General features: G+C 35.9%; 1 protein-coding gene and 1 pseudogene across 6 annotated transcripts in view; both read left to right on the top strand.

Annotated features, from left to right (window-relative positions):
- CHLSN (cholesin) overlaps nt 1-27,793 on the top strand; it is a 382,075-nt gene that overhangs the window by 39,676 nt on the left and 314,606 nt on the right. The window lies entirely within an intron of this gene.
- Nucleotides 8,145-8,245, top strand: LOC141503702 (U6 spliceosomal RNA; annotated as a pseudogene).

Genomic DNA, 27,793 nt, shown 5'->3' with positions numbered 1-27,793 from the left:
TTGAAATGTCCTTTTGAAAATTAGTCATAATATTTGACCACTTACCCACTGAGGAATAGCTGTTGGTTGTATATATCTGTGTTAATTGGCTGTTTGTCTTAAATGTCAGGCCATTATAAGAGCTACTGAGGCCAAGATATTTTTTCTCCAATCATCAAAGTTCATTTCTTATTCTAGCTACATGAATTTTGTTTATGCAAAAGTTTTTTGATTTCATATGACTGAAAATTCTGTATTCTCTTGTGATCTTTTCTATTTCCTGTTTGGTTTAAGGACTACTCCTCATCTATAACCATGAAATCTTATTCTCTTTTAATATTTTTTATGTTGTGACTTTTAACATTTAGGTTGCTTATCCATTTGGTGTAGTGTAAGTTGTTGAACCTAAACTCAATATCACCCCAAGCCCATTTACCCTGCACTTCTTCTCAAATAGCAAACAATGAGTATTTAAGAATTGACTCAATGCCAGGCCCTGTACTAGTCACTGAAGATGCAAAGATAAAAACAAAACAGTTCCTATCTTTAATGAATTTATAATGAACTGGGTAGAGTCAGAACAATACAATTCTGCTTGGGGAAGAGGAAATACAAACAATTTTTCAAGTAATTTTTGGGGAATAGGGAGCTACTTTATATCCTATTATATCCTATACATAACATATATATATATATATATAGATCTTGTTGGCACATATTTGTTTACATGTTGTCTCCTTCACAGAATGGAAACTCCTTGAGGGCAGGGATTATTTTTGTTTTGGTTTCTCCAACATTTGGCACATAGTAGGACTTATTTATGATTAGTACTTTGTTGCCTCCCCATATTGTCTTTATTTTTATTATTTTAGTTATTATGCTTGCTGTTCTCCTGGCCTTGATTTCTTTGCTCTATATGATTTCATATAAATCTTCCATGTTTCTCTTAATTCTTCATTTTCATCATTTCTCTCATAGTAATTTCCCCTGGTATTCACAGACACCTCATTGTGCTTGACCATTCCTCAATTGTGTATGTTTTGTTTCCAGTTATTTTTCATTATCACAAATAATGCTGCTGTGAATGTTTTTTGTACATATGGGTCTTTTCTTGCTGTCAGTCAGCTCCCTGGGGTATAGTTCTAGTAGTTGAATCTTTGGGTCAAAGGGCAAGAATAATCGAGTAACTTTGCTTGCATAATTCCAAATTGTTTTCCAAAAAAGTTGAGCCAATTCATTCACAACTCCACCAGCTGGGAATACATTGCTTCTCTTCCCACAGTCCATCCAACAATGAATTTTCTCATTTTTTCCCATCTTTTGGTTGCTTGATGGGTTTGAGATGATCATAGGATCAAGGATTTAGGAGCTGGAAGGGAGCTTGAAGATCCAATTTTCTCCCTTCCCCTTCATTTTAAGGTTAAAAAAAAAAACTAAAGCCTTAAGAGGCTCAGAGACTTGCCTGCCATCAAATAGATAGTATCAGAGTTAGGATTAGAACAGAGATCCTCTGGCTCCAAATGTAGTACTCTTTCTAGTACACCAAAGGTTTTTTAATTTGTATTTCTTTGAGTATTATTGATTTTGAATATTTTTTCCTCAGATATTATAGATTATTGATATTTTCTTTATAAAAGTTTTGCTTTATATCCTCTGATTACTTATCTATTGGGGAATGGCCTTTAATCTTAAATGTTTAGGTCACTTCCTTATAAATTTTGATTGTTGGGCTTTTCAGAAAAATTTAATGTAAGAGAAGCAAAGGCAGTGTATTGCAGAGGTATAAAACTCCTGGCATAGGTGCAAGCATCCAACAGAATCCCCCCCCCCCCCGAAAAGTAACCTAAACCAAAAAAAATATAACTGGGAAATGCTTAATTTAGCAAAATAAATAAATAAATAAATACAATGCAACTCAGCTAATGTTAATTTGTGTTTTTTTTAAGTCAGTATGAGGCAGCAAGAATCAGTTTCTATTTGATTCTGATGTTACTGATATAGTAGATAGAGAGCAGGCCTCAAAATTAAGATTTGGATTCAAGTCTAGTCTCAGACAGGTAATAATAATCAACAAGTAGCATCCTAAGGTTTGTAAAAGACTTTACAATTTCTTATCTCATTTGTTTATTGGTTGGCTGAAGGACCCTGAGTGAGTCTAAAGTATTAGGGCTCCATGACCTAAAGTTAGAAATCACCTCTGAAGATGTAGCAAGTAATGCAAAGATTTCTCCCTATTCTATCTTAATCTGCTTCTACTTAGGGTATATTTATACTTATATTTCCTCTTTCCCTTTTCTTCCCCATTTTAAAATTCCATGAGAGTAGGAATTGTATCTTAATTATTTTCTATCTCCTTCAGTATCTAATATAGCGCTTTGCATAGAGTAGGCAATTATTCTAGAGCTGTTGAGTGAACAAGTCAGTCGATCCCTATTTATTCTACCTATAGTACATTAGCCTCTACCTGATGTAGAAAAAACCTGGTCTCTCAGACAATCTACCTACATGCATTCTTATTTGCCCAAAGTGCCTGATTTCTCCCTTGATGAGAGCAGAAGCTTACTGATTATCCTTTAATTGAAGGAAGGGAACCAGAGAGCCTCAGCATACTTTTATATGAGCAAATTGGCTGCCAGCACTAGGATGTTTGGCAGTTCTCTAGGTTTATTGTGGGAAATAAATGAGAGCCATGTTTCATCACTGCCAGTAGAGAAGGTTGCCATGGGTACTGCAGCATGGAAGACTAATTAAAAAAAAAAGTTTTAAAAAAAGAGCAGAAGCAAATGTGTTCAACAAGGAAACATTTGGTCTGAAAATATATATTTGATTTAGGGTAGTCTAGGGAATCTAACCTATTTAGAGATTAGGTGTAACCTTTAAAAATATATATATTTTTTCAGTTCTACATTCTCTCCCTCCTCCACTCTTTGAAACATTAGGCAATACAATCAGGTATGACCTTTGATCTGTTCTTTAGATGGTACCTTGCTCATGCCAGCCTGTATATATTCTCTTTCAGAGGACCACTTGGTATTCTATAAAAACAATATGGTAATCCTTCCAGAAATGTGACATCCATGTTTTTCTCTCCTGCTCCTAGTAACCTTCTCCCATTTATGGAGAAACCTGTATTTTTAATAGCTGGGAACAAAGTCTCCTGGAAGGAGATGTACAATGGAAGTGGGAAGAAGTGGAGTTTTTCTAAGGGATTTGATCTTGGTGGGTGTAAAGGAAAGAGGTTTCAGAAGTTTTTGATATATATATATCAAAGATTGCCTTATGATGTCTGATTTTAGCAAGATAATATCTACCATTGTCTTGTTCTGTTTGCTATTCAGTCCATCATTCATAAGGGTTTATTAAATACTTACTATCATACTATGTGTCAGATGCTATGTAAAAGTACTGCTCATAGAAATCAAGTAAAAACAGGTCTTGTTCTCAAGGAGCTCACATTCTAATGGGGGAAACAATATGCAACATCTCTGTACAAATAAGTTATAATCAGGATAAATCAGAACTATTTAATGGAGGCAAGATTCTAGCTTTAAGGGGGAATCAAGAAAGGCTTAGACTTTGCCCCTATACTAGGACCAGGACTGGTAGAGCAGTTTTGGTTTGTCTTTTTTCAGAGAAGGCAAAGAATAGCAATGTTTTGTCCTCTATGGAAATTCTGTCTCATGGCCTTGCCATGGCTGCTTATTAGACATCATACTCTATCTTTCATCAAGATTGATAAAAATAATGTAATACAGTAGAATTGAATTTAGAAACCAGGGTCCTTGGGCTCAAATCTTTTTTTTTTTAAACTTACTAGCTGTGTGATTTTGGGGTAAGTCACTTTAACTTCTCTGGGCTTCAGTGTCCTCTGAAATATGAGGAGGTTGGAAAAATGACCTCATGGTCTCTTCCAGTTTGAAATTCTATGGTAGGGCAATTTTGTAATCTATTTTAGGATTAGGCTATACTCGAAGTACCAACCCTTTCCTTAAGGCATTTATTGGTAGGGCTACTAGTTGTCCTGTCCATCTTGTATTCTCTCATTGAATATTTTGTCTAATGACTGGAATCTATTTCAAATGGCCTTATCTTTACCCATTTTGAGTTCCATTGATCTATTTGGTACTCGGGATGTGCTGAATTATGCAGAAATTTTTTCTCAAACGTTTCTCTGAAATGTGTTTTCCCTTTCCACTTATCAAATCCGAAGAACTACTGAAGGCTTGGAGACTCACCAACACCTGCTGAGGCCTCAGAAATCAAATTCTCCTATTTCAGGCCAAAGGAACCAAGACCCCACCCCACCCCCATCCCCATCCCCCCAACTGTACTTAACTAATACTTTAATTGCTACTATAGTTAGGGAGCATTTTGAGTTTTGTTTCTTTGATTGAAAAGAACTTCCAATGCTAAATATTTAGCCCAAGTCTTTTCTCTGTTGGTCTGAGTAACCCTCTGCAGTATATTTCTTCTCTGCCTGCTTCAGCCTGTGTTTTAACTAAGTCTGCTGTTCCAATGCTGATTAGAATACCATATTCCTCCATAGTTAAGAATTATAGTTGTTCTGAAAAGGCTTGAATGAGGTACAAATTGAAACTTATTTCTCAGCAAAGATTAAGAAGCTAAACAATTTCTTGATAGGCCAAAGGTAGTATTTTTTCTGTCACTGAATTTCTTTTTTTTTTCCCCCAAGGCAAATAGGGTTAAGTGGCTTGCCTAAGGCTACACAGCTAGGTAATATTAAGTGTCAGAGGTCGGATTTGAACTCAGGTACTCCTGACTTCAGAGCCGGTGCTCTATCCACTGTACCATCTAGCCACCCTCTGTCACTGAATTTCAAACCTCATAGGTGGGCATTACTCATTTCAGGACAACCAGAGAAGTTATTAGCACTCTGAGACAGTAGACTAAGCTGGTGCAGGAACTGGCAGCTATGACACTGACTGTAACTGGTGTCAACTAGAAGCCATAGAAAGAACAAATATAGAATCAACCAGGCAGATTTTCCCCTTCAGATCATAAGGCAAGACTGAAAGCAGGGAATCCTGAGGAGCCTAGAACTTGTTTTTTTTGTTTTTGTTTTTTTCTGGTTTTATTTTTTTCAGATTTTGGAAATTGTATTTCAGTACATTTGATTTCCGCTGTCTCACTCTGTTTTATTTTTGCGTTTGTTTTATTTATTTACAAGTATTATTATGAAAACATGTCCATGAGCTTCATCAGAGGAGTCAGTCACAAACAAAAGGTTAGAGGAAGCCATGGTCTAAAGGCAAGACCAGTCATGAAGATGACTTGAGCCAAGGAAATCTCAAAAGACACGTTTTCCTCTATTGTATGATGAAAACTTTTCTTTTTTGTTATTTACTCAAATATGTGTTAATTTCCTCAGGAGGATGTTCAGGATATGGGTTGGCTTGTCTAACCTATAGGTATTAGATGGCAAAGGGCAAAGTCAGTGAACTTGACAGGAGCAGACAGATGAAATCTGTGCTGAACTGGCCCTATTTCTTTATCAGAATCTGTGTATAATAAAGGCAAGTCAGTACTTCCCTTTCTGACACAGTGGGGGTCAGGTCCATTGTCACTTCACCATCCTTTCCAACAGTTTTACAATTGAAGTGTTTCATTATTCTGCACTTAGTCCTCTTCTTTCCCACTTGTAACCATGCAAAAGATTCTGATTTCTAGTGTTAGCTGTGCTTTGCAGGGTCTGATTTGCTTTTCTAAAGAGGCAATAAAACTTTTAGTGGCAGCTTGGTAAAGCAAATGACTAGAATCAGGAAGACCTCAGTTCCAAGTCAACCTTAAGACACTTAACATGTAGTGTGACCCTGAGCAAGTCATTTAATCTCTATCTGCCTCAGTTACCTCATTTGTAAAATGGGAGGAATAATAACACCTAACTCCTAAGGTTATTGTCATCAAATGACATAAAATTATAAAACAATGCCTGACACATAAGCTCTATATGAATATTAGTTGTTTATTATTATTGTTGTTGTTGTTGGTCTTCAACTTCTAGTTAACTTTGTTGACTTTTCACTGGCAGAGTTCCCTGCTTCTGCCAGGTTTTTGTCAGGAGTTTCTAAAAGATGTTGCTCTGAATTAGTTAATATTCCTTCCCTGCCCCCCCATCCCTCTTTCCCATCAAGGTGGGAGTTGGATGGTTAAGTGGGCAGCCTCCTAGTATGTAGTACTCAGCAGCTCACAATAAAGAACACTTATTAATATTAAATATTATAAATGCCCATACTTATATTGGCAGAAAATTCTACTTTTTTTTGGCAAGGAGAGTTATTTTGGGGGTCTGTCAAGTTCAGTATGATAGCTTGAAGTCTAAAAAACCTTTTGAGAATACTAACAAAATAGGGGCTACAGTTTCCAAACTTAATCTAGGCTGTACTTTTACCTTGTCTCAGTTTGCTTTTAAAAAAAATGAATCCAATGTGCATAGGGGAAGAAAACCCCATCCTCTCATTTTCTTGGGAGATTCAGAGAGTTCAGGAGGAGCAATTGCTGTGTTTTTAATGGTCTACCCCAGCTAGTAGAAAGTAAGTAGGTTCTTTGTGAGATTATGTTCCCCTTTGGTCTTCTCTCAGTTTTCTAAGTGGGAGGTTTTAAGCCCTTTAACTGGTTATTTGGCTCAGAAAATAAAATAGTATTTTGGGGACACTGAGATGTGTGGTCATGTAAGATGGGATGGGAAGAAGTAGAGAGCACTTGCAACCACAGGTCTTCCCTGACTTGCATAAATCAGGATGCTGTGTCTCCTCCAGATTTGACTTCGTCCTTAACAACAGCCTCACATAGATGATATGATCAGAATGCTAAATAAACTTTGGCTTCTGCATCAGAGCCATGGGAGAAAGAAATCCTGTTTTCAAAGAAAAGAGGATATTGATGAAAGAATAATGTTTTCAGGCTTCTGCACAGAGTCCTCTAGTGAAAAAGCCCAAAGAACTTCCTTAGGACATTTTTGTGAGCCAGTCATGAGAGACATGTTTGTCCAGAACTGGGATGGGAAATATCTTAAATGGAAAAGGGACCATATTGGTAGAGATGATTGTTTTATTTTCATTTTTCTAAAAGATTTTCAAAGTTTTTTTTTGTCCTTTTTTAAAAATAGAAGATTGGGATGGGAAAAGAGACCAAATATAAAATCTTTTTGTGACTGTCTTTGTGATACATATTGGAACACTGAAAAGCAGGCATTGTGTTGCAATATAGTGGGTATTTTTTTTTTGTAGTCAAGAGGACCCTGATTCAAATTCTGTCTTTGCTATTTAATGTCTTTCTGACTTTGGGCAAGTTCTTGACCTCTCTGACTTTTAGAGAAGGTTTGATTAGATGACCTCTGAGTTCTCTTTAAGCTCGAAACCTATCATTCGAGGTTTGGAAGGGAATTTGACAAGGTTATGAATGTTAGGAAGGCAGCTAGGTGGTGCAGTGGATAGAGTGCTAAGGCTGGAGTGAAGAAGACTCATCTTCTTGATTTCAAATCTGGTTTCAGACATTTGTCATGTGACTGTGGACAAGTCACTCAACTCTGTTTGCCTCAGTTTCCTCATCTATAAAATGAACTGGAAGATGAAAAGGCAAATCACTCCAGTATCTCTGCCAAGAAAGTCCCACATGGTGTCATGAAACATCTGACAGGACTGAACAACAGTAACCAGTGCTAGGGATAGCATCTGATTCTTAGTAAGTAAAGAAGTAAAATTTTTCCTTCTCTTGTATCTTTCTAAAGTGTTGTTTGTCCTTCATTCTTGAAAAGGACCATGACATCAGAGAAGTGATGCCATGACATGTATAAGTGAATTGGATTTAAATGAGGGGGAGCTGGGCAAAGTCATCAGTCTCACTTTCTCCTCTGGAACCATCTGAGTTCAGTGGCCAGATAAGGATCAGGATGACTGGAGATGGCCCTGAATTCAGTGGGAGACCTGACCTATAACAGGACTCAGTTTGACTGAGGTAACACACATTTGAGTGATTAGGGTAGGTAAGAAGAAATGAAGTAAAAAAAAGCCTCTAAATCATGAGGAAGTGGGGAAGAAGAGTATGGTTGCAGGAATGGGATATCTGTTTCTTCAAACGGAATGCCTCAGACATGTCTCTTTAAGAATATTACAATTAAAAAACAGACTTTAACTGTTGACCAAAGCTCGCTTCAGCAGCACATATACTAAAATTGGAACGATACAGAGATTAGCATGGCCCCTGTGCAAAGGATGACACACAAAGTCGTGAAGTATTATAACTTGACTCTTGCCAGAGACTCTGGAATCAAGGTCTAGCTATCACTTGCTAGTCCTGGGCTGATTAACTTGAGCTTCAATTTCTTTTTTTTAATCTGTAAAATAGTGTTAATACTTACCCTGCTTTCCTTACTGGCTTACTGTGAAGAATGAATGAGTATTGTGTGGGGAAAATGCTAGGTAAATTATAAAATGCTTCTTATAATATGGTATTATCATTTGTATTCTGGATGTGAAGTTTGGGTTGAATATGTAATGGGAACAAATTGCTTTCCAGGTTCTTGTCCTTTCTTTTATCCTCCTAAAGTAAATGAAAACTTCAAAGAAGAGACCCAAGGAAAGTCCTGTTGGGCAATTTTTTTCTCAAGATTGGATATTTCTTAGGAGCAGATAGATGAAATTAAAAGTGATTCTAGCCTGGGAGATATTGCTGTCCTCATGCTGGGTCTCAGATTTAATTATTTTATCCACATTAACACAGACTATTCCAAGCATTTTTGGAGCCAGTATGGATCAGTAGCTAAGCAACAGGTGAGAAGCTTAGAGCCTTTAATTCTAATTTTGACTGGCCTTTATTCTAATTTTTGCTGTTCTTGCTGAAGTTTGAACAAATTTCACCTCTTTCTCCTTACCTCTGGGTATGGTTGTGAAGAATCCTGACTAAAAGTAATCATGTATTATATGCAAATACCAAATGTACTTGAAATTATGATTATTAGAAGTAATACTAATAATGCAAATTGAAACAACTAGATATCACATTTGTCAGAGTACTAGGCCTGGAGTCAGGAAGATATGAGTTCAAATTTAGCCTCAGACAGCATTAATTAGCTGTGTGACATTGGGTAAGTCACTTGACCACTTTCTGATGCAGTTTCTCTCAACTGTAAAATGGGAATAATAATAATAATAATAATAATAATAATAATAATAATAATAATAACACCACCTGCCTCCCAGAGTTGTTAAGAAGATCAAATATTTATAAAGCATGGCATAGAGTAGCTCTGTATATATGGCAGCTATTGTCATAATTATCATTAAATAGATTCTGAATTGTCAAAGAATGTTAAACATGAATAAATGATTCAGAACCAGCTCCTGATACACATAATGGTTCACCCTGGATGGTCACCCTCTGAGGAGCCAAGCAGATTTCTAAAAACTGAAGTTGAAGAGTCTGTGTCCATAGGAATTGATAGACAAAGTTCCTTCATAGAAATTCTCTGCTCTAACAGACATCCCCTCATTACCCCCCCCACCAAAGTAAAATCTATGTGTTAGACACTACTAGATGTTACTATAATTACAAAAGAGACACTCTCTGACTTCAAGAAGCTTATATTCTAATAGAGACTTCCAGGAAGGGAGTTTGGGCAACACAGGATTATTGAAATAAGGCAGTAGATTTGATGCACTAGATTGATTTGGCTTATTCTTTCCAACAGCAAAGTGTTATCTTGATTAACATTCTCAGAACCCAAACTGTAAGGGGAAAAGGAGCATATGTGGCAGTTGAGTACATGATGAGATGACACCAGTGGATAGTTAGATGGAATATAGTCTGGTCTAGTGCCAGTATGATACATATGGTGGTGAATTTGAACTCATGTAGCAGTGAACAATTCAGTTCCATTGCAGGAGCTACAAAACTGAGTGAATTAATTCCCCTCTCATAATTTATATAGCACTTGTTCCCCCCTTTAAAAAATTGCTAATAATTTCTTTGGAGGAAAATTTTAGCACTTTATCAGTGCTGATCTGTAATTGTTTCACTTAACCATGTCACTAGAGAGGTGTGATTGAAGCCCTGAGGTTTTTTTATCCATCAGCCTGGCTCCTTTTCTGAGGATACTTTTGTTTTGAATAATTCAAAACACTTCCATAGTTAATTTCTATGAAAATTTGGGGTCAGGGACTGCTCCAATAAAATATAGAGCTATTAAGCACCTTGCCTGAGGTTACTCAGTAGATAATAGAAGCAGCCCTAAAATTCCTATTCATTAGGTTCTTTTTTCCCCTAGATCTTCAAATTCTTTCCTTAGCCTCTGATCTGGATTCTGTTTGGTTACCATCTAAGGTTGACTGCCTAGTGTTTGAATTATTTATTTTGAGTTTTACAATTTTCCCTCTAATCCTACTTCCTTCCCCCACCCCCCACAGAGAGCAATTTGCCAGTCTTTACATTGTTTCCATGGTATACATTGATCCAAATTGAGTGTGATGAGAAAGAAATCATATCCTTAAGGAGGAAACATAAAGTATAAGAGATAACAAGATCAGACAATAAGATATCAGGTTTTTTTTTCCTAAATTTAAGGTAATAGTCCTTGGTCTTTGTTTAAACTCCACAGTTCTTTCTCAGGATACAGATGGTATTCTCCATTGCAGACAGCCCAAAATTGTCCCTGACTGTTGCACTGATGGAATGAGCAAGTCCATCAAGGTTGGTCATCACCCCCATATTGCTGTTAGGGTGTACAGTGTTTTTCTGGTTCTGCTCATCTCACTCAGCATCAGTTCATGCAAATTCCTCCAGGCTTCCCTGAATTCCCATCCCTCCTGGTTTCTAATAGAACAATAGTGTTCCATGACATACATATACCACAGTTTGCTAAGCCATTCCTCAGTTGAAGGACATTTACTTGATTTTCAGTTCTTTGCCACCACAAACAGGGCTGCTATGAATATTTTTGTACAAGTGATGTTTTTACCCTTTTTCATCATCTCTTCAGGTTATAGACCCAGTAGTTGTATTGCTGGATCAAAGGCTATGCACATTTTTGTTGCCCTTTGGGCATAGTTTCAAATTTCTCTCCAGAAAGATTGGAGGATTTCACAGCTCCTCGGTTGTGATTTAAAAAAAAAAAAACCAAAAAAAGCAAAAACTCTACCTGTGTGATTTTTGTTTCAGGATATCAGTTAATACCTTATTTAGGATTTAAACTTGTTCCCCTTTTGGGTGGCGCCAAGAGATAACCTATGTTGCTCGGATTTATGTTCTTTATTTTCCATTTTTCCTCCATGGAGGCTGCTTAAATTAATATAAGAGAAACTACCAAACCAGGACACACCAAGCTGTCTTTGTACCTATTGCAGAGTATTTTTCTTCCCCCGTTGTTTGGAAAGAACGTCCTATTTGCTAAGTGAATTGGTACCACATTTATTTATTGCACATTGATTTTATGATAGCAGTCAGTGGTGGTCATATGAATTATCAGTCTGGCTAATCAGACCATAGGTTCAGAAAAGTACTTTCCCTCCTTCAAATACCAATAGGCACAGAATAGACTGAATAGTTTTACAATCCTTTGAAAATTATTTTTGTAGTGGTATGAAAAGATTTCCCAGGATGAAGTATTCACAGCTGGGAAAACAGTTGTTACTTTGAAGATGGTTTTCCCAGGCACAAATCTCACGTCTCCCACTGTTTGGAATATAAACAGTGTCTTGTGTAAACTTATTACTTTTTGTTAATACTTAATGGAGTTTCATAATCCTTTTTCCGTACTAACTGAACTGTCACTTTTTCTCAGGTATATCTTCTTATTGGTATGTTTCTTAGGGGGAAATATATTTAGTTATACCTGAGTATGTGTGCTTTTGTATCAGTATACATAATGATAATAGCACTAGCTGACACCTGTATAAGTAGGGCTTTAAAATTTGCTAAGGACTTTATATAAATTATCTAAAATGAATCTCTGAAGTTCCCATATTGCAGGTGAGGAATTTGAGGCTTAACTTCCTTACCCATGAATATACAACTAGTAAGTTCCAAAATCTGAGCAGGTACCCACAGGTTGGGGAATCAAACAGTGTTGACTTCTTGTCCTGGGCCGATCACTTTAGATAGTGAGTGATGCAAAAGGAAAAAAACCCTTTTCAATATATGTATGTATATCTATATACATCTATATCTATATCTATATACATTTATATATGTATGTGCATATATACATACATATACATACACACAAATATATACATACATATATGTATGTATGTATATGTATATGTATATGTATATGTATATATCTGTTCTCTGACCTTGGTGTGTTTGCAATTGAGTTGGGAGACAACAACATAAAATAGTTAGAAAACAGTATGACAGTGTATAATCTGGCCAAAATGGGCAATGCAGATAGGAAGTGCTGTAGCACTACAGAGGATGGTCTAAGTAATTAATTTATATATAATATAGAAACCTATTAACTACAGGTTTCAATTTTTTTCTCTTTAGAGGCATTAATAAGGTTGCTAATAAGGAGCACAAGAGAATTATTTTAATTTTGCATTCTTACTCTTAGAAGCAGAATCAAAGTACATCAAGAACATGTGATTTAAATAAAGCAAGTAATTAAATAGAAGAGCTAAATGACAATGGAAATTTAAGACAGTTCCCTCAGAGAGCTTATAATCTAGGAGAGGAGTTAAAAACATTTGTTGGAGAAGGAAATGATAAACCACTCCCTGTATCTTTGCCAAGAAAACCCCAAATGGGATCATGAAGAATCAAGATAGTACTGAACAATAACAGGAGTATACATACACAAAGGAGTATGATGCAGAGTATAATTCAATGCATTTTTTTTCAGGTTTTTGCAAGGCAAATGGGGTTAAGTGGCTTGCCCAAGGCCACACAGCTAGGTAATTATTAAGTGTCTGAGATCAGATTTAAACCCAGGTACTCCTGACTCCAAGGCTGGTGCTTTATCCACTGTGCCACCTAGCTGCCCCTCAATTTTTTAATAGTGACATATGAGTGGTGCAAACAAATGCATAAGCATTTATAGAGTGGAGAAAAATTTTTTTTAATTTACACCAAGATGATTATAGAAAGCTTCCTGGAGGAAGTGGCATTTGATCTAGACTGTGAAGGCCAAAATAACTGTGTGTGTGGGAGGTATTCTAGATGTAAGGAACAGCATTAGCAAACTGTAAAATGAAAAACCACAAGATATGTTTAGGAAACTAATAATTAAATTTAACTGCAGTGTTGGGTTCATGAATGGGAACAGTAGAAGAGAAGGTTAAAAAGATTGCCTGGGACCAGATTGAATGCCATGGTAAAAATAATATAGACTTTATTCCTTAGGCATTGGGGAGCCCTTTAGGTTTTGTTAGGGAAGCAGCAGGCAAAGAAAAGAGAAGCATCATAGAATACTCAAGTTTTGAGCCTGGTATTACTTGAAAAATGGTGATTGCAGTAATAGAAATAGGCCAGGCAGAAGACATGGATGGATACTTTGGTGAGCCATGAGCTTTTTAGTGAACTAAGGGCTTAAAACAAACTGGCATTTGGACCTCAAAGACTCATGTTATCTTAGATATAGCAATATAGAGGACACAATAGCCCTGGTCAAGTTATGGAGACTGGAGAAGCCAAGAGACAGAAACGAGCATTATTTTCCAGATGTTGTTTTTAGTTCTTGGAGCCATATTTTTAGGAAGGATTTGTGACAAGCTGAAAGATGACCAGGCTTTGAAAGACTGGTGACATTAGGGGAGTATAGATAGAGATGTTTTGAGGGAGGAGGGAATGTTGGTAAATGAAAACTGTCTTTAAATATTTGAATTGTTGACCTTCAGGAGAGAGAATAGACCTGCCTTGCTTGACCTTCAAGGACTGAAACAAAGTTAACTATGTGTGGTCAAAGAAAAGCAGATGTAGACTCATTAATAATTACTGCAGTCCTGAGGTAGGAGCAGGCTTCTTTCCTAAGTAGTGACTTCCCTCTCTTTTCTGAGGTCTTCAGATAGAAAACAACCACATTTTAGTAGTGTTGTTGTGACTAGACTCAATGACTGGCATCTCTGAGATACTGTGATTCTGCTAACAAAGCAAATGTTGAAACAGGCAGACCTGTAGGATTGCATAGGTGAAAGCAAAGTACATAACAGATGAGTCAACTCAGGGATAATCAGTTGTTCAATTTGCCAAATAAAATTACCAAAAAAAAAAAAAAAAGGTATAAATGCAACCTCTTAAAGGCACCATGCCAATCATTCAGTAATTCTACAAGTATTTTTTAAGTGCTTACTATGTGGCTTAGTGGTGGAGAAATAAAGGCAAAAAACATAGTCTCTGCCCTCAAGTTGCTCATAGTCTAATGGGAATAAATCATCATGAACACATCAATGTAACATACAAGGTAGAAGCAGTCGTAAGAGGAAGGATTGGGAGGAGGGACTAGGGAAGATCTCTTGCAATTTAAGTAGAACATGAACTGTCTTGAAGGAGGCCAGGGAAGTCCAAAATAAAGGTAGAAGAGAAGAGAAATAGCATTCCAGGCATAGGAGACAGTGGGCTAAATGGTCAAGCAGACAGATGAGTGCAGTGTGCGAGGAACTGCAGGGAATGAAGTCTAATAAGCCTGGAAAGGGAGGAAGGGGCCAGGGATGTGTGTGTGTGTGTGTGACAGAGAGACACATGAGGGAAAATCATTGTAACAGTTGAGTAGAGCATGGATTGGAATGAGGAGAGATAAATCAGAGATATCAAATGGAAAGCTGGTTTAATATTGTAGGTGAGAGGAAATAGGGACCTGCTGAAGGTAGGAGGAGATGTAAAGGAATACAATGTTGAATCTTGGCAGGAGACAAAATATTTCTGGTGAGTATGAGTAAAGAGCTGAAGAAGACAATAAAATTGCAGGCCTAACTAACTAGAAAGATGGTTATACCTGTGACAGTAAGAGGAATATGGGAAAAGTGAAAAATATGATGGGAGAAGAAACCGAGTTATAATTTAGACATGTTGAGTTTGACTTGCCTACTGTATAACAGTTTGAGATGTCCAAAAAAGGCATTTCATGATGTGAGAGGGAGAGAGTGAATCCCAAGAAAGATTGCATATATAGATCTGTAAATCACCTATATAGGTGATAATTAGGACCTAAGGGAACTGATGAGATTGACAAACAGAATAGTGCACAGGGAAATGAGAAGACAGGACAGAAACTGAGTTGATAGGCAGTGATCAGCACTTATTTGCACAAATAGAGGTGAAGGAGGAGGAGTTCATCAGTAGAGGTCTTTGTGTGATGTAAAATGAAGCATATACTCACTTCATTCTTCAGTATGACTCTAATCTCTATTCTGCCCTTTCTCTGCCATAAAATATCATTTGGCTGGAAGACCATGTCCTCTTTTTAGACTCAGTTTACATTTTCACACTTGAAATACTTTCCCTTATCCTCTTTAAGGCTGAATTTCTCACATCATTTCTAAGAAAAACCCTCGGGAGTATTTTCTTCATGAATCCTTTTTTTTTTTGTGGCAGGAACCATATTAATCTTTTTTCTGTTCCCCACTTCCTACCCTTTAGAAAGACATTTACAAAATTCTAATTTGATCTCCTGACTGAAACAAAAACATAGCCAGTTTATCAATTAGTCTTATATATATTTCATCTATGAAAGTCAGTTTTTAAAGCTTGGAATGCTTTGATTTATATAGGTCATTTGGTGTGGAGTAATGAATGGAATGCTATTCTTAGCATCAGAAAGACTCGGGTTCAAATCTCCCATCTGAACCTGCCTAGCTACATGAACATCACTTACTTAATCCTCTCTGAACCTCAGTTTCTTCATCCACAAAGTAAGATGAATACTAACCATAATATCAGGCAGTTAGGTAATGCAACTGATAGAATACTAGCCATGGAGTCAGGAGGGTCCTAAGTTAAATTCCAGACTCTAGACACTTGATACTTATTAGCTTGTGATCTTGGGCAAATCCCTTAAACACCCCATTGCCCCACAAAAACAAAAACAAAAAAATAAATAACTAGTATCTGCCTCACCAAGTTAATGTGATATGCTTATGAGATACTATATGTAAAGTACTTTTCAAATCTTAAAGTGATATATAAATAAAAATAACTGGATACTAGTTATTTTTTATAGTCATCAGTAATGAAGCTAGTTTGATTTCATAAATATTTCTCAACTTAATAGGTCATATTTATTTCACAACCAGAAGTCATGTTTTTCCAACTGCTTAATAAGCTAATTCTCCTGGAGAACAGTCATTTTTATTTTTAAATATATTTATGTAGGGATTTTGTTTCCTTTTGTCTTGTTTGTGGATTGGACCTATTATATATGGTTTCATTGGTAATAAAGAACTCTAGTGAGGAAATTCCCTCTTCCAATGCAGCAGGTAAATTTATGCTCATTCATACAAAGCTGTTCAGGAACAATGAAGGAACAGTGACTTGCTCGGGTCTTCCTGACTTCAAGGCCAGCCCCCTAGATACAACATGTGATCTCACAAGTGTTTATATAAGCTTTTGGAATCAAACAAAAAGAAAACTTGTGAGTAGAAAATAGTCTTTCCCTGTTGAGGAAATATATGAATCCTTCTGTTATGAATTTTGCACAGAAAAAAGTTCAGAACACTAATAATTTGAAATAAACAATATATTCAGAATGAATGTTGACTGTATCCCAGTGTACAGGTCAGGGACACAGTGATTTTCAGTAATAGTTGTTTCCATTGCTTTGATGTTTCCATATAAATCAAACTAATTTTCTTGTTTGTTTCTCTTTTTAACCCTGACCAAAGGGCAAAATTTCTGTTCTGACTAGTCATTGACTGTTTGTTCCTTTGGGCCCATATACCATGTCACACAGTCAGTGTTTTTTTCAGTTCAAGTCAATAAGCAATTTGTAGATCATTATCTTTGCCACAGGAGAAAGAGAAAAATTCAATGAGTTCCTACCCTCATAGTGTTTATAGCCTAGTGAGAAGGACATAAGAGATACAAATAACTTTAGTATAAAATTATTCCTGAAAAATGCAAGAGAGGTCTGCTAGGTGAGAAAAGGAGATGGATGGATAGGGAGATACACACAGACAGCAAAGACAAAGTGGGGATATAAGTGTATTTGTTATAACAAGTAACTTATTTCATCAGATATGGAAATCTTTGTGTGATTTAATTAAAGTGGCAAATTTGCTTTTTGTGAGATTAATACAGTACTATTACTGTAAACCAGAGACAAGGAATTGTTTGCATTTTTGTTATTCTGAACTTCATACTCTCTGTAATAGGTTCAGATAGGGATAGCTAGAATATTTCTTATATTTAATCCTCTCAAGTAATTGCTCTTGATCTCAGAACATCTCTAAAAGTGTTAATTACCCTAAAACTTCCAGGCTCTTCTTATCTCTCTATGTTAAGAATCAACCAAGCAATAGGAATTTTAAAAAAGTTCCTGCTTTGTACTGAACACTGGAGATACAAAGACAAAAGAACAAGTAGTTTCTACTCTGAAAGTGTTTATATACTATAAATTACCATCCCCTGAGGGCAGGAACTGCTTATTTAGCTTTACATATTCTTCATCTCATTACTACAGATGTTTATTGGTAGGTACCTAATCAAGACTTCTTTATTATGTTTCTTTTTTTATTGTGAGCTTAATAATGAATTAAATATTCTAATATGCAAAGAATAAAAAATGACATTGTATAGAGAAGTCAGCTTCTTCCATGTAACTTTATTTTTTCCCATGTAACTTTATAAAAGTATTAAATAACACAGTAACAAAATCCTGTTTATATTCTCTTTTTTTTGTATTAATATGTGATGGATCTTCTTTACTTCCTTTTTACTATTGTCATTATTCCTTAACTCATCCTATTTTTTAATAGATCATTATATAGTTAAAACAAATTTGTCATTTCTAACAATGCACGGATCTCTCTTTAATGCACCAGTTTTTTTTTCATTATTTCCCCAATTGATGAGTGCCTACTTTATTTATATACTGCAATAAAAAGCAAAGGTGAACAAACGTTGGAAGGGATATAGAGAAATTGAGACATTGATGCTCTGTTGGTCGAGTTATGAAATTATTCAACAATTCTTTAGAGCAATTTGGAACTATGCCCAAAGGGTTATAAAACTAAGTATACCCTTTGGCCTAGTAGTGCCACTGATAGTTCTATATTCCAGAAGAGATGAAGTACAGGAAGAAAAGAACCTATATGCATAGGAATATTTATAGCAGTTCTTTACTGGTGACAGGGAGCTGGAGATTGAGGGGATGCCTATTGGGTGGGGATTGGTTAACAAATTATGGTTCATGATTGAGATGAAATCCTGCTCTGTTATGGGAAATGATGAACAGGATGCTCTCAGTAAAAAACTTAAATGAACAGAGGCAATGGGAAATGTAATATATATATATATATATATTGCAGGGCGATCAGCTGTGAATGACCTACCTTTCTCTTTCAGCAATGCTGTGACCCGAGAGAAATCTGAGGGACTTACGATAAAGTATACTATCCATTCCCCAAAACAGCTATTGGCATCTGAATACAGATTGAAGCATACTTTTTTCCCCCTCCATTTTATTTTCTTGAGGTTTCTCTTTTTGGGGGGCAGGAAGGAATTATGTTTACTTTTACGGCGTGACTATTGTGATGTTTTTCATAACTACACATTTTTAACCTATATCAAATAACTTGCTTTCTCAATGAGAAGGAGTAGAGTGGAGTGGGAGGAAGCGAGAGAATTTGAAATTTAAAGTTTTGGAAATGAATGCTAAACTTGTTTTTATATGTAATTTATGGGGGGGAGATGAAATTAAATTTTAAAAAAGCAATGCTAAAAACATTTTTAAAAACATCTGTGACATTCTTTTCTCTGTCTTTAGAATATGCCTAATGATGGTTTCCTTGGGTTAAACAATGAATTTTGAACAAATGAATGAATGAATGAATGAGTGAATATTATTAAATGGGCAATCACTAAAACATCTAAATTGAAATAGAAGGCGCAACTAAGTTAAAAAAAGTATTAAAGAGTTTTAAGCTTATGAGAAGTCTTTTAATGGTTTGAGGATATGATTGCTTAATGGTTACAGTGTTTGTTGATCTAGTTGTCTCCTGCATGTCTAAAACAGGCTTTGGAATTTGTGAGAAGTTATAGAGGTTAGAGTTTCTTTCATGCATATAAATTGAAGTGTTGTTTTTTTGTCCTTGTGTTTTGAGATGAATAAATAAAAACATTGGGTTTATCATTTTTTTCTCAATTCCTCCTCTTATTTCCCCAAACTCATCATTTGAACCAAAATAGGGTATTTGAAAATTGGAAATTTTCCATAATTTTTCATAATAGCCCCCATGGCAGTTGGTTGTTTAATATATAAACAAGTTAAATGAAGAAAGTTGTTTAGCATTTGAAACTAGATACAGAATAGTTGTTACTAGGGCAAAAGAAGTATTTTTGTTCTAGCAGTTAGGAAGTGAAAGAAATATTTGGACTAGGAGACTTGGAACAAATAAAAAGTAATGGATCCCACTTTTGTCTTGGGAATATAAGGAATACCATGTAAGTGATAATGAATCAATTATACAGTTGAAAGAAATCTTAGAGTTTATTTAGTTATTAGGGACCAAGTTTGTTTATCCCAAATACAAAGCCAAAATTATCCAAAGACAAAACAATTAGCCCATGTCCTCAAAGACTTTACATTAGAAAACATGTGCATAGATAAGTAAATATACAATATAAACAAAGTAAATGAACTATAACTTTGACCAGTCAAAGGCAGATCTACAGTTTAGAGATGGTGATTTGGCAGCTATGTAGAGGTTGGATTAGAGATCAAAAGGTTGAATATAGGCAGAATTATTTGTATGCAATCAAAATATCCCAGGTGACCTGATGAGTGTGTGAATTAAGATAGTGGCTGTATGAATGGAATGAGTATTTGAGAGATGTTAAATATGGGAAGTGAAGTTGCAAACCTGAGTGAATGGAAAAAATTGTTGTGCCTTCAAGAAAAATCGGAAATAAGTATGTATGGATTAGGATATATTCAAGTTGAGATGCCTTTTGGGTCATCCAGGCAAAGATGTTCAACAAGTAGTTGGAGTTGAAGGACTGACTGGAGGTCAGGAGATCAGGTGGGAGTCATCTGCATAGAAATCACTGTTGAAACCACAGGAATTGAGATTATAGAGAAAGGAGAGAAAGGAAGAGGAACACTCCCTGAGAACAGAACTTTGGATGTGCCCCAGAGTGAATGAGACATGGATGATAATCCTATAATAGAAATATTGATAGGTAGGAGGAGAATGAGTAGAGAATGCTGTCACCAAAATCCAAAAGAGTGTTTTCACTAAGCGGAGATGGCCAGCATGGTAGAAAAGTCAAGAAGAATCAGGATTTGAGAAAAGGCCATTGGATTTAGTAATAAAAATCATTATAGTCCTTAGAAAGAGCAATTTTAGTAAAGAGCTTGTTTAGTGATGGCCAGCTTGCTTCAAATTGAAAAATGAGTGAGAAGTGAGAAAATGGAAACAAATTAAGGTAGCCTCTTCTTGAAGTTTAGCTGTAAAAGAGAGGACAGCTGTAAGGATGATAGTTGGAGGGAATGAATGAGTCAAGTAAAAGGGCTGGATTTTTCCCTTGTGGAGGATACTGCCTCGGTTCCCCCCTCTCCCAATCTAATCAGTTGCCAGGAGGTAGTGGCAATGATGGTGATGGTGATGGTGATGATGAGGATAATGATGATGGTGGTGGTGGTGGTGGTGATTTTGACAGGCTGAGGGTGGTTGAGGGCAAGAACAGTCTTTTGCTTTTTAGTACAGTGCCTACAAATGTTGGGCACTTAAAAAATGTTTACTGTTTGAATTCTATTTTCAGAACATCTCTATATCTGACCTCTTCTCTCCACTTACACAAACACTTGCCTAGATGTGCCTCTCATCACTTCTTTCCCAGATTACTTCAGTAATTTCCCAATTGATCTCCTTTTCTCTTCCTCTCTCTCTCTCTCTCTCTCTCTCTCTCTCTCTCTCTCTCTCTCTCTCTCTCTCTCTCTAAACTGTCCTCTATAGGTTTTACATTGTCCTGTCCCTGTAGAGGAAAGCTTCAGTGGTGTCTTATTTTTGCCTCTTGGATAAAATGCAACTGCCTCTTTGACATTTGAAAGCCATCACAATCTGACTGCAGCCTATTTTTGCAGACTGTAATTCTCCTCGTGTGATGGTTTACTTACTTCCCTATATATGCTAGTTTATTTCCTACCTCATAAAGGTAGTGTAGTCTGTTCTTCATCCCCAAACCCTTATGCCTGGAGGGTTGTGCCTCTTGCTTCCAATTCTTAGGATCCCCAGATTTCGTTTGAAGTTGAGTTTAGGTACCAACAGCAGGAAACTTGCTGATCTTTTCATTTATTAGTGCTTTTCCCCTCACTCCCAATTTTATTTGTGTATTTTGTATTTATTTCTTTGTGTTACTCTTTATCCAGGGGTGTACTGGTAAATTTAAACAGATTCTCTGGGGGGTGGGGGAAGTACACTTAACATACATTTAATTAACATTATTAATATTTTTCCATTGCTTTCTTACATCTATATAATCAACAAAAGAATAAATTTCCCTCACTTATAACATTTGCTCTCTCAAGCCAATTGCTACTAATTCCAGTATATTGTTCTAATAGAACATAAGGTCCTTGAGGGCAAGGATTGTTTGGGTTTTTTTTTTTATCTCCCAGTAACTAGTCCAGGGTCCTGCACAGAGTAGTGTGTAATAAATAAGTGCTTTTATTGAATTGAATTGCTCTCCCCGGGTATTGTAGATTTATAGAAGTTTTGATTGGATTAAATGATTCAACATAATAAATAAGCAAATGTTTTTTAGACTGAATAAATAACATCTTGCATATATATTATAATTTTCAAATGCACATAGATGCTGTTTTGATTAATAAAGTTTATATTCATTTGAACGTTTCTGAATTCATGGTATTTTTTTCAACAGTGCCTACTTTTAGAGCACACTATTGTCATGTGAGGAATCTGAAATTGTTTAATATTAAAAAAAGGTTCCTCCTATTAAAATTGGGAACAATAGACATAGTTCAACTTCCTCCCTTGTATAGAATAGAAAAATTAAGTTCAGAAGAACCCAAGGTCACATAGTTATATTAATGACTGAACTAGGAGTAGAACTTGGATATCTTCTCCCTTTTTTCCAGTAATCTCTTTTGAGCATCTCAAGCCATGAAAAAAACTTTTAAGTTACTGTATTTCTATTCTTGAAAACCTAATTTCATTTTAATATATTAGGAGTTCTTAATCTGGTTTCCATGAGTTTGTAACACCCTTCTCACCAAATATTTTGGTATGGTTAGTTCCTCTTGGAATCCTATGGATTTTATTTTATATATTTTAAAAAACATTCTTGATGAAGGGGTCCATAGGCTTCACTAGATTACCAAGGGGTCTAGGGTACAAAGAATGTTTAAAGAATCCCTATAATAGGTGATAGTTTAGTCTGTATGGTTGTTGCTTTGTGGCCTTAATTCTTTCAAAATATCACATTTTTTGGGGGGGGAGAACTAGTAAAATAAATAGGTCATGAAGGAACTTCATGGGTTCATGGTGGAATGGTTGGCAGTTTACTTTTGCAGTTTACTGGTTGTGTTACTTAGGGATGAATCCCAAGGCTAAATAAATGAGTTTGCAGAAGCTGTCCAAGGGATTTAACAAGATAGTAGTATCCAGAATACTGTATTGTTATTCAGTCGGGAAAGCTGGTGAAGAACAGTCCAAAAGACCATGACCTACATCACCACAAAAGACCAGTTGGCTTGATCTAAATATGAATTATGAAATGTTTATTTACATGACGAACATTTTTAGAGGATGATCTAGGTAGCCTAATGGATTTTGTTATGACCAGAAAGAGACACATTCATTTCAAGTCAAGCTAAGGATAATTTTCTGTTCCTGGTCCTTCTGCCCATTTTTGTTCCCTTTCCTCTCCTCCCCATCCCCCAGCACACCTACACACATTCACATTCTTCTGCTTGTCTGTGTGTTTCTTTTTATTCTGCATCTTTTTAAGCAAGAAGGACATGCTGTACTTTTTCTCTATTGAAGTTTCTCTTTGGTGTTCTTATTCTTGTCTAGACTTTTAGCTTTCATTTAGGTTAGAAACACACACAAACATTTTCCAATATTAGTTATTTTTTGGGGGGTGGGGTTGTTAGGGAAATCACTCTGGTTTATTGAAAGCATGAAATATATTTGCTTGGTTAACTCTTCTGCTTTTAATGATAATTACAAGTTTAGCTTCAGAGATTTAAGTTTAGCATGTATAATGAAGCAAAAGAATTTTTCATACAGTCATAAATAAGCATAATGAATGTCAGACTTTTTGATTTTCTGTGGATTGTCCCTTGCAGCCAGCATAGTCAAGCTTTCCAAACCTCCTGAGACTGACATTACTGGAAGTTGAGAGAATATGCTTGTCTCTCTCAAAGATTTAAGCCTTGTAAAATGTATTATTATTTGAGGACAAGGACTATATCTCCCCCCCATCACCATCTTCACAGAACATTGGCTAACGAATTGTTGTGCCTGCCAGTATGTACATTGATGTGTGTGCATTTATTGAGGAGGAATTGGGGGAGACACAGGAAGTTGGAGAATGAAAGTAGTCATTTGAAGCACTTCGAATTAAGAGTTTTTGAGAAGATGCCAAAAACCACTCTTTTCCTTCACTTTTAGATTATTTGCATTTTCGAATCAGGGGGAAAATTATTATATTGTTTTACTAAAAACCTTACTATTCTGTACGGAATTTTTTGTCCTTTTGATCTCTCATATTGTGTTTATGTTGGAATTTATTGTGATTCTCCTGAGAATGTGGGGTCTTTCAAAGATTACATGAAAAATCAACTCCAACCTTTAGCACAGTAGTAGCCTGCAGTAGGTTAAAATCAACTTCTCCATGTGATATATGAAAATTCTTGCATGTTCACAGTGGTACTCCTCATGTTCAGACCTTGGTTACTGTCTACCTAATTTTGCTTTGCAGCATTAAGTTGTCCTTCACTCCTTTTTTCATTCTGAATCTTAGAGAAGTGGTTTAGCCTCCATGAGTTAGATTGCCTATATAGTGACAAGAAGTGTTGGTATATCCTTAACACAAAACAGTTAGGATTAGCTCAGTTTCTTTTAGTGGAGGCTTAGGGAAAGCCTGGACCATTCATTTCTGATATTCTGCCAGTTCTGGAGCAGGGCTGTCTGTGGCTATGACCCAAGTATCAGGGGAGGCAGCTTATGATACAGAATTACCATGACAATGTTATGCGATGACGAGAGGAAATTGAATCAGTGTCAATGTGTAAATGGAAAGGAGACAGAGCCTTCTCTTAGAACCCCAAGACATTATGTAATGTATTGTTAAGATTCTGCAAAAGGATTGATGATTTCAGAGATAGGATTCAGACCATGTTCTTTTTGAGTCACTCCAAGTTAAAAGTAATGTAACATAAAGAGCTTACTAAGAAACCAATGACAAAAATAGCCACCAGCTAAGAATAATTCTGAAATCAACAATTTGAGAATCTTGGGAAAGCCTTCAAATAAGTTTCTTAAACAAAAGAGTGACCCAGTGTAATGCTAACTAAAAGATTTGCCTGCTTGGTCCCTTTATCACATATTAATTAAGTTCCCATTGTGCTTCTGGCTATGCTAGACTCTGATAAACAAACATTAAAAAAAAAAAATAAAAACTGTCCCTTCTTTTCTCCCCACAACCCTACCCTCAAGGAGTTCTTAGTTTTATCTGAGGATATGTAAGTAAGACCATGTATAAGTATGAATTGACAGCTTTACTTCTAACTGATCTAACTGATCTGGAAGTTTATGAAATTTGCACTCTACTGTTTACTGGATTTTGTTAAGTAAACTTAGTTTTATTAGATTCATAGAATTGGAAGTAATAGAATAATGTAGGATTATAGAAGTCAATCCTATAATCATTTAGCCGAAGTCCTCTCATTTTACAGATGAGGAAACTGAAAGAGAGAAGTGAAATACCTAACCCTGGATTACCCAATTAAACTGTGTTAAGTCAAGGCCTCCTGACTTGCAGTCTCATGCTCCAGTACATTACATTGCTTCCTAAATAGTAACAGCCATCTAAAAAACTATCCAGTTTTGCAAGCCTTCTAGAAATAGAAATATTATAGTCTCTATTATTATCCCTTCCTATATGTAATAACACTTATTGTGAGAAAATTCTCTTAAATCTGGCCTAATTGTATTTCAGACTTTAGTTTAAGCCCATTATGTCATTTTAAAACTAGCTTTTCTTTATCTCTTTCCAACTTTGACACTGTGTCCACTACAATTAGATTTTTAAAACATAATTACATTTTTTTCTCTTGTTTTTTTCTCCTTTCCATCCAGTTCCTCTCCCTTCCCAACCCAAAAAGAAAAATGAAACCCTTTTAACAAATATGCATAATCAAGTAAAATTAATTCCTATTTTGGCCATGTTGAAAAATATATGTCTCATTCTATGTATTGAACCCTTCATCTCTTGTGTATGAGGATTGGGGTGTGGGGAAGGAATAAGATAAATTTCTCCAGCTTTCTTCTGGAATTACAACAGGGAACTGTTTTGATCACAGTTCTTCATTCTTCCAAAGCTGATCATTTTTTTTAATATTGTTGGCATAGTATAAATTTTCTCTTGGTTCTGCCCATTTCACACAAATCTTCTCAAGTTTCTCCAAGACCAATAATTTCACCATTTTTTTAACAACTCCTTATTCCATTACATTCATTTACCTTAATTTACTTAGTCTATTCCCTCTTACTGATGGGCACTCCAAATCCAATTATTTTTTGTTGTGTTTCTTCAAGACCTTTTCTTTTTTTATATTTTTTAAATTTATTTTTATTAAAGATATTATTTGAGTTTTACAATTTTCCCCCATCTTGCTTCCCTCCCCCCACCCCCCCCCAAAGAAAGCACTCTGTCAGTCTTTACTTTGTTTCCATGTTGTACCTTGATCCAAATTGGGTGTGTTGAGAGAGAAATCATATCCTTAAAGAGAAGAGAAGTCTAAGAGGTAAAAAGATCAGACAATAAGATAATTGGGTTTTTTTTTCTAAATTAAAGGGAATAGTCCTTGTACTTTGTTCAAACTCCACAGCTCCTTATCTGGATACAGATGGTACTCTCCTTTGCAGACAGCCCAAAATTGTTCCCGATCCATGCACTGATGGAATGAGCAAGTCCTTCAAGCTTGAACATCACTCCCATGTTGCTGTTAGGGTGTACAGTGTTTTTCTGGTTCTGCTCATCTCACTCAGCATCAGTTCATGCAAATCCCTCCAGGTTTCCCTGAAATCCCATCCCTCCTGGTTTCTAATAGAACAATAGTGTTCCATGACATACATATACCAACCACAGTTTGCTAAGCCATTCCCCAATTGAAGGACATTTACTGGATTTCCAATTCTTTGCCACCACAAACAGGGCTGCTATAAATATTTTTGTACAAGTAATGTTTTTACCCTTTTCCCTCATCTCTTCAGGGTATAGACCCAGTAGTGGTATTGCTGGATCAAAGGTTATGCACATTTTTATTGCCCTTTGGACATAGTTCCGTATAGCTCTCCAGAAAGGTTGCATGAGTTCACAGCTCCACCAACAGTGTAATAGTGTCCCAGATTTCCCACATCCCTTCCAACAATGATCATTATCCTTCCTGGTCATATTGGCCAGTCTGAGAGGTGTGAGGTGGTACCTCAGAGAAGCTTTAATTTGCATTTCTCTAATAATTAATGATTTAGAGCATTTTTTCATATGGCTATGGATTACTTTGATCTCATCTGTAAATTGCCTTTGCATATCCTTTGACCATTTGTCAATTGGGGAATGTCTTTTTGTTTTAAAAATATGACTCAGTTCTCTGTATATTTTAGAAATGAGTCCTTTGTCAGAATCATTAGTTGTAAAGATTGTTTCCCAGTTTACTACATTTCTTTTGATCTTGGTTACATTGGTTTTATCTGTGCAAAAGCTTTTTAATTTAATGTAATGGAAATCATCTAATTGGTTTTTGGTGATGTTCTCCAACTCTTCCTTAGTCATAAACTATTCCCCTTTCCATAGATCTGACAGGTAGACTAGTCCTTAATCTTCTTATTTGCTTTTCAAGACCTTTTCTAGGGTGAAGCTAGTCATGTTTCCCAATACTAACACTGTAAAATGTCCTGTTTGTAAATGATCCATTATTCATAGTTATTATTGACCCATAATAATTTTAATTGGAAGGCCAGGGTATAATTCCCATCTGACACATATTAACCTGAGTAACCCTCTTCCTTAACCTCTTAATACCTGGGGAAAGAGGCAGCTAGGTGGTGCAGTGAATAGAATACTGGGTCTGGGTTCAGGAGGCCCTGAGTTCAAATCCAATCTCAAGTTCCCTCCCTGCCCAATTCATTTAATCCTATTTACCTCACTTTCCTCATCTGTGAAATGAGCTGGAGAAGGAAATAGCAGTAACTTTCTTTCCCAAGAAAACTACAAATTAGGTAATGAAGATATGGATACAACTGCTCAACAACAAGCCCATATATACTCTAATGGTGATATATTATTATCCAGAAATTTGTCCCAGTGAAATCATAGGTCCAGGTCTCTGTCCCCATTAACTTGAATACTTTCATTTAAATTTTTATTATTTATAATTTTAAATTTGCATAGAATTTTG

The sequence above is a fragment of the Macrotis lagotis genome, chromosome X (assembly GCF_037893015.1).
Source record: "Macrotis lagotis isolate mMagLag1 chromosome X, bilby.v1.9.chrom.fasta, whole genome shotgun sequence".
NCBI lineage: Eukaryota > Metazoa > Chordata > Mammalia > Peramelemorphia > Peramelidae > Macrotis > Macrotis lagotis.
Note: the sequence above shows the minus strand (reverse complement) of the source record. Positions and strands in the feature narration are given on the sequence as shown.